Here is an 8,151-nt window from a genome sequence, read left to right as displayed (position 1 = left end):
GCCACACATGTTCTCAACACAATGAAGACATTGAGCGGAGCGATCATCCCCCTGCACCCCTGGTACCCATAAATCTTCCCTGTGGTTCAGAGGAGAATTCCTGCAGACAGCCTGGATCTCACTCTAGTCTCATCTGATCACGTTATGGGCTTAAACACTGACACACACACACACACACACACACGCACACACACACACACACACACACACACACACACACACAGACTCACACACTCATCATCATAATTTCCCTGCTGACCTCATGATGTCTTAGGAAGTTTGAGCCCTAAGAAGAAGAAACAAAGAATATGGTCATGTTAACAATCACACCAAATGTTGACAATAAAGACGTCAGACAGGAACTGAGCTGAAATAAATCATCTTTAAGGGGCCAATGATGCACACAATGTGTGAAGCTGTCCGGTCTGCTCAAGTGGTCACGGACTATAATGGATTTTACCAAGCAGCTCCCAGCTGGCAGAGTGGAAAGTCACAAATCAATCCAAGCCACGCCGCTCAAACAAAACCAACTCTTTTTCCTCATGATACACACTCTTTTAAATACAGCAAGCGCATGCAGCCATGCAGCCACACACACACACACACACACACACACACACACACACACACACACACACACACACACACACACACAAACACAATCAAAGAAAATCTGTGCTTTTAGCTTCCTGCCCCCTCGGTGCTTGGCAGCAAAGCCTCAATCACACGATACTGAAATCCCTCACACGCTGCACCAGCTATATGGGATCTACATCTTTTCTACTGAATTCTTTCTTTTGTGCAACCCGAGCTTTGTAAAAAGCCAGAATGTCTTTTTTCCCCCGTCGTCTTTTTAAACCCCTGACTTTATGAGAATAGTCATGTGAAATGGAAGTAAAACAGACTACAAGTTCAAATAAACCAAATCCGTTTGAAGTCTGAGTGGCTATATATCAGCTCTGTCAAAGCAAAAAATATTTTCTCTGACCACAGTGACATGTGAGTGATGGTTCAATCCCAGTGGTCTATTTAAAGGGCCACGCTCGGTTTGGAAGGACGTGTCGTTAAAGTGGTCCAACGCCAACCAATGAGGTTTGTGTGTGTGTGTGTGTGTGTGTGTGTGTGTGTGTGTGTGTGTGTGTGTGTGTGTGTGTGTGTGTGTGTGTGTGTCTGTGTGCGTGTGTAAGTTAAGGACAGGTCAAACCAGAAAGTGACCAAGCAAAATTTATCACATATAATATTTGGTTTCTAGAGGCTTGGCGACATAATGAATTGGCAAACTACTGTAGCAGGAGAGCTAACTGCTAATACGCTAGCAAGCCAGATGAGCATGAGTCAATGGAGTTATTGAGTATGGTATGTAGTATTTTTAGGCCATTGTACTGGTATTTTACACTATACAAAAGTAAAATACCAGTACATCCAGTACTGGTATTGTACACTATACAAAAGTAAAATACCAGTACATCCAGTACTGGCTGTTTATGGAAGGCTGTGCTCCAGGTGGTGGGTTTCTCTCCGACCTCGGAGGTCACACCGACCTCGGCTCTTGTTGCTGTGTGGAGGTTCTCCCTGTCCATGGGTTTCCCACACTGCTAATTTGGACGGTAAACATGTTTATCTGTGTTTCTTTATGTTGTGGATACATTTACGGAGGTTATATTCATGCGTATCAGACCCAAAAGTAACAAGGGATGAATACATGACTAAACGAGGAAATAAATAAGTAGGGAAACAAATATAAATAGGGGAATACATGTGTAAAAAAAAAAAAATATATATATATCAATAATATTCAGTAACGAACAGTAGTTTCCTCCAATTTGGGCTTTCCATTCCTTGAAAGCTTTTGAGTCAAAGGTCAGTAGTGTAACGACAGCTTGCTGTTGGTCAACAATGCAAATTCAAAGAGGAGTCGACGCAAAAATATCAAGACGGACTCAGCCCCCACAAGTGAACCCACTTATCACAGAGATCCATTGGAACAAGTAGATTTAGCCGCTTAACGGTTTTAAGTGCTGGTGGGAGGAGGCCTTGTCTTTTTACAGTACTGGAAACACTCTCTCTCGTCGTCCATTTCTATTAGTCTGAATCTTGATCATGATAATGCGCACAATTAGGCTCTTATTGATGTATGGTCCGTGCATGAGGGTGATCCATCACTAATTCACTCTAATAAAGATACCAGCATGGAATCACGGGTGGCGCAATAAAAAAAAAAATAATCTTTGCAGCATGAGCTCCCCCCAAAGCCACAGCATAGTTCCCACACTGCGTTTATGTCATCTTTAATGTGTCTTCACTATACAAGCATGTGTTTTCAGGGTGTGCACAGCAGTAGAGCTGTGTTCCATTGAATGTACATGTTGCACTTTTTGCTCCATATGTGAGTGAGGCGGCTGTGATTAGAGGGTGGCACTGCAGAGTTCTCCCCCGGGGGCCGGTGCGCCCTGTTATTTCCCCCCTCGTCAGCCCGTGCCCTCTCGATAGGGAGGGTGGGTCCGTGACCTCCCTCCCACGCACGACCGCGGGAGAGGGAGGCACCCGTCTTCACACGGCCCCTCTTAAGTGTCCGCAAGGGGAGTGGCTCAGTTTGCAGGGCCCTCAGGCCTCCGCAGCCCACAGCCGAACTCCACATTTGTCAGAGAGCAGAGTGTATCGAGGGCTGAATCCTCTGCTCCTCCTGCTTGTAATCAAAAGTGATGAACCAGTGACACAGAGGCAGGGTCGAGGCAAACTTTTAGTTTTTTTTTAGGGCTCATGTTTCCTTTAACTTTCCTCACTGCGGCAGACACAAGCAACATGTCTTTTGGAGCTTTCCTTGGCGTCCCTTTTGTCCTCTTACTGTTCCTCCTGCCCTCTTTTCTTCTCTTCTTCTGGCTCTTGTTTTCACGCCGTCTCTCCCTCCCTGTTTCCCAGCATAAAACAAACAGCCCCGGGCCGTTGCTGGCTTGGGAAGCCCTGTGAAGTCCGGGAACCATCCGATGGAGGGAGAAGGGAACATAACAACAACAATAAAATGGGGCTGCACACAGTGGCCTGTGTTGATGCTGAAAAGGTTGAGGTTTGGATTCATTAAGCTTTAAAAGAGAGATATAACAACAATACTGGACACACAATGAATGACAACCAGCGCTGTGGTCCTGCTGTCTGCACTTGGCGGTCGGATGCTCCCGGCGGAACAAAAGGCTCAGTTCCTGAGTCTTTTGCTCGGCGGGGAACTATAAACCATGGAGTCAGGACTGGCAGTGGACCAGAAAGGATTTAGGCAGAACAAAACAACGCACGTGGCAGAGCTCACAATGCTGATCAGGACATTTCTGCTTGTGCTTTACATGATGATTTAGGACAGAATTCGAGATACAGCATATCTACTGCAGTTAACCATTTGCTTGTCAGTGTTCGCGATTCCCATGTGTTGTGCATCAGATAGTGCATATCAATCAAAGAACAAATCCCATGCGGACACCGCAGTGAAAAAGATTAGTATCATATGTGTGATGAAACTTAAACTATTAGGGATTCAAAACAGCAGTGTTTCTCTCCATGGGAGCTAAGCTGCACTTTAAACCTCAGACCAGGGTCGCAGGGTTTCTATTTAGTTCAGAGCGACAGATTTGCCCCCTGCAGCCAGAGGACATTTCAATAGCAAATGTAGGTCTTACCTTCAGGCATGAGAGAATCACCACAGAATATACTATTCTAAGTCTGACGCCCTGTTCACACCAAAAGAGCTGCGAATTTTCGCAACGCTTTTTCGCCTGACTTTTCTCGCTCGACTTTATGAGGTTAATTCACTTTTTCGTAACCATTCGCTGCGTAAAGGGGGCGGGGCTTATCTCCGTGGCTACTCTGTGAAAACATTTACCATTTCCGCCATTCACCATTGAAATAACCATTAGTTCTGCTTTATACTTGTTGAGGAAGTCCCACAAAAGTCGGAAAATCAAACGCCCCCGTGTCTGGGTTCATAAGATTATCCGCTTTTTCGCAACCATTCGTGTCTGTGCATTGACTCAACATGTAATCTACTCGCGTGAATATTTCGCAACTCTTTTGCTGTGAACACGGCATGAGCCCGCGTATACAGCCTGATGGATGTCACAGTTAAAGAATATCCGGGCTTGGTAAATGTGTTCGGCCATTTAAAGACCATTAAAGCTGCTTTCATTCACATTTTATATTAGCAATAGATTAAACAACGATGTGTGATGTGAAAGGGCGTCACTTGCAGTGATGAACACACAGAGAATTGTCACCAGACTCAGCAGTTCTCCCCAGCTCTACAGAGGGTTTTAGCATCTTTCAGCTAATTGTTTTGGTTTTCTGGCCCACGACTATTCTTTGTTTGTTCTCGTCAACCTTGTTTCCGGCAGCAGGGCAGCTGTTTGGGATGTAAAAGCCATAAACCGATTCCCTCTACCTGCTCAGAACAGAGTTAGCGACGAGCTAGCAAACATAGCTAGCGAACATAGCTAGCAAACATAGCTAGCGAACATAGCTAGCGAATATAGCGCTTAGTTGCTAAAGTTAAACAGTTGGTGGAGGCAAAACAAAGCTAAAAGAACAGTGAATATTGGACTTCCATTTGTTCGAGTCCGCTGGAAGAGTAAAGTAAACAGCAGCTCCTTTTCAAGTTTATTAATAACACATGCAGTGTGTTATTTCTTTAAAAAGAAACAGTCGACTACTCTTGAAATGAACGACATCTCAAGTCATGAGTCCATGTGGTTTGTTTCATTGCATAGTTTAGTAGAGAAGAGGGTTTGTGATGCTTTCCACTTAATTCTAAGAGAAAAATGTAAATACGGATTTATGGAAACAATTTGCCACTTTCCCCCACTTGAAAAAAACAAAACAACTCGGCTCTGGTTACATCAAACTTTTATTCAAACGTACAGGCCTAACATTCCTGCCACGGCGGTTCCCAGACTCCCGCTGCTCGAAGGAACAGTAAAAACATCATAGAGACACTGAAATACTCTCCAGAAACTTCACTAAAAGCTCTTTTTTTAAACAGTCCTCCCACTTAGCTGCCCGGGAGAGACACTAAACACGCTGACAGGGTTAGTGAGGATGACACACATCATAATTCTTTTTGTCAGATTTGGAAGAGATCGCATTTGAACATTTGTGGGACATCTCATGCAGACACATAGACTGTGCTTGTTATTATGTCATGTTGTTCAGTGTCTCTCACTCACACACACACACACACACACACACACACACACACACACACACACACAGCAGGTGCCCATGCGATCAAATAGAAAGAAACAACAGAAACAAAAAAACAGAGAGACTTAAAGAGGAAGAACGCGTTGGGCGTCAGGCTTGCCACCTCCAAATAAACCACAGAGACAAAATGCCACGCTGTTGTGTTCGCCTTCTGACTATGAGAATTGTGGCTGAAAGTCAATACGTGACTGAAGCTGAATCAGTAATCTGGGTCAGACCTCACCTCGTGCCCCACGCTCTCTGCAAGCTCGCTCAGGATACAAGGGAGCTTCAATCTCTCACTTTCTTTTTTTTTGTTTCACGTTGTTGTCATTTTTAAAGGAGGAAACATGAGGCCTATGAACGCTGATGGGAATCCAAACACAGAAAGAGGCGATGTGCTACATCACGGCAGAAAGCCAGATGTTATACGACTTGTGATTAACTGTGACACAAGACAGAAGAAGTGATAGTGAGGAGGCAGCGGGCCCGTCCCTGAGGACAAACATGACTTGTTTGCAGTCGGCTGAGTGATCTTATCAGGAATCACGACCTCTGGTTAGCATCTCCAGCGAGAAATGCAGAAAACAGGTTCACAGCATGTCGGGGCAACCCTGAAGCCCTGGTGCTCACACCTGCCAGCTCCAATGTGATCTCAATATCTATCAACCATAGATATTTGGTCCCTTAGGGAAGGGACTTCTGCAGCAGCTAGAGGATACACACTATGCATGTCTTCCCGCGTACCATTCATAAACGCATTGGGCTTGTCCTGCATAGGGGATTGTTGTATATCCCATGAAGAAATGTCAAATTGAGTCTCAAAATGGAAACAAAATATATATTTTTTTCAATCTCGGCCTACGACTTCCTTCATTTGCGTGCAGATAATATCTCCAAAGCCAGTTCTCGTAATCAACACAGAGGGCGTGTAATCTTTGGCAGTCATCATGATATGAAATCCAACCAACGGCATTTGGGTATTTTTGCACGGAATCGGTGGTGTGATCTGTGGCAGAAACACCAGCTGTTTGACGACAAATAAGCCCGACACTTTCCAGCTAAAGTTGCCACTGTCACACCACACACACACACACACACACACACACACACACACACACACACACACACACACACACACACACAGCCCACCACAGGCCTCAGCGGAGTTTGCAAAGCATCGCTTCAAACGGTGCCCTCAAGAGGGTACGGTACGGCAGTAACATAGCACAGCCCCCCCTCCCTAACACACACACACACACACACACACACACACACACACACACACACACACACACACACACACGCGCACACACACACACACACACACACACACACACACACACACACACACACACACACACACTCACTTCCTTTAAGACTAGAATGTGAGTGACTGGGGGGCTTCTCAGCCAAAGCAATAAACAGGGTAGTAAAGTAACATGTGCTGCGTTGTTGGGGAGAAACTTTTCTTAGCATGTACATGGGGTAATTAAGAGGTTAATTTCTAGATATAATAATAAAAGATTGGTGAGTGATGGTGGTACTTTTCTTTTGGCGTGGGCATGCATGAGTGGTCAATAAGAGCAGTGATGAGGGAGTCCTCAGGGCTCAGACTCAGAGGTGAATAAGGACACTTTTTATTTTCTAGTAATAAAGAAGCAGCCAGAAAGGCCGACAGGGCAATAAGAAGACAGACAGAAAGGCCGAGTGAAAGTAAACAGTGAGTGAAAGACAGAAAAGAGGCTGTTGTTCCATCTCCACGGTGCTGGAGAGTGTTTTCCCCCAGACCTGGCCCTGAGCCTATCCAAACACCCCCGTCTGTGCGTCCACTGACCCCTCAGCCCTTCCGTTGACCCCACCGACGTCACACCAGGCGTACAGCTGCATCCCAAAGCTGAGAGGGAAAAAAGACGGGGAGATAAAAAAGACACTCGTGAGGATCTCGAGGTGCACTCGTTACGGGCTGAGAAATGAGTTTCGCCTTTAGAGGGCAAAACGCCGTCACCCCCACGGCCCTTTTGTTTCTTACAGGGAGGCGAGGAACATGAGGGCTGGATCGAGTTTATATCTACAGCGGCTTTCCTCTGGGACAATGTGAGGATATGAAGGCTTGATGACAAGTTGTGATAAGGGACTGTATGTGTGTGTGTGTGTGTATGTGTGTGTGTGTGTGCAGCTGGCCATCATGTCTGGTACACCCTGATCCAAGTTCATTTAAACTACGTTGCTAGTGTGTGTTGAGATTCCACCAATCCCGTCGGCGGGCGCAGTGAACCCAAACTTCAAGGCGATCCGTCCAAATGTTGTTGAGGTATTTCAGTCATTTCATTGCGATCTGTAAAGCTAAACTCAGGGCGCTGGAGTCTGGTTGTCTAGGTTCAGGCTGTATAGTTGTCGGGGGCCGAGACAGTGAGCAGTGTGACAGAAATAGTGAAGGACCCACAAGCTGAAAGGTGAAGGAACAAACCGTTTCTCACACTTAAAATAACGTCTTCCCTCCGAGGCGATGACGAGGGTCAAGCCTTTTAAAACGGTTTCAAAGGTGACTTGTTGGCGCCGGACGAAGCAAAGGACCAATCAATTCAATTCAGTTTATTTTGTAAAGCCCAAAATCACAAATACAAATCTGCCTTGGAGGCTTTACAATCTGTACAAATACCACATCCCTGTCCCGGGACCTCACATCAGATCAGGAAAAACTCCCCAAATAAAGAAAGTAAAAACCCTTTCACAGGGAAAAAGGGCCACAGTGTACGCTCACTGGCTTTGTGGCTTCTACATGTACACCCAAAACAAAACTAAATTACAGAATGATTCAGACGGATTGGAAGTCCCGTGCTGCCACAACCTCAAACAGATAACCCAGGGATGGCGAGGGGGCCGGTTTACGGTCAGTACCTGCCCTGTTTCCTGTTCGAATCAGAGGAA

This window comes from Taurulus bubalis, assembly GCF_910589615.1.
Source record: "Taurulus bubalis genome assembly, chromosome: 17".
NCBI classification, from domain to species: domain Eukaryota; kingdom Metazoa; phylum Chordata; class Actinopteri; order Perciformes; family Cottidae; genus Taurulus; species Taurulus bubalis.
The sequence above is the reverse complement of the archived record's forward strand: the minus strand, read 5'-3'. Positions refer to the sequence as shown.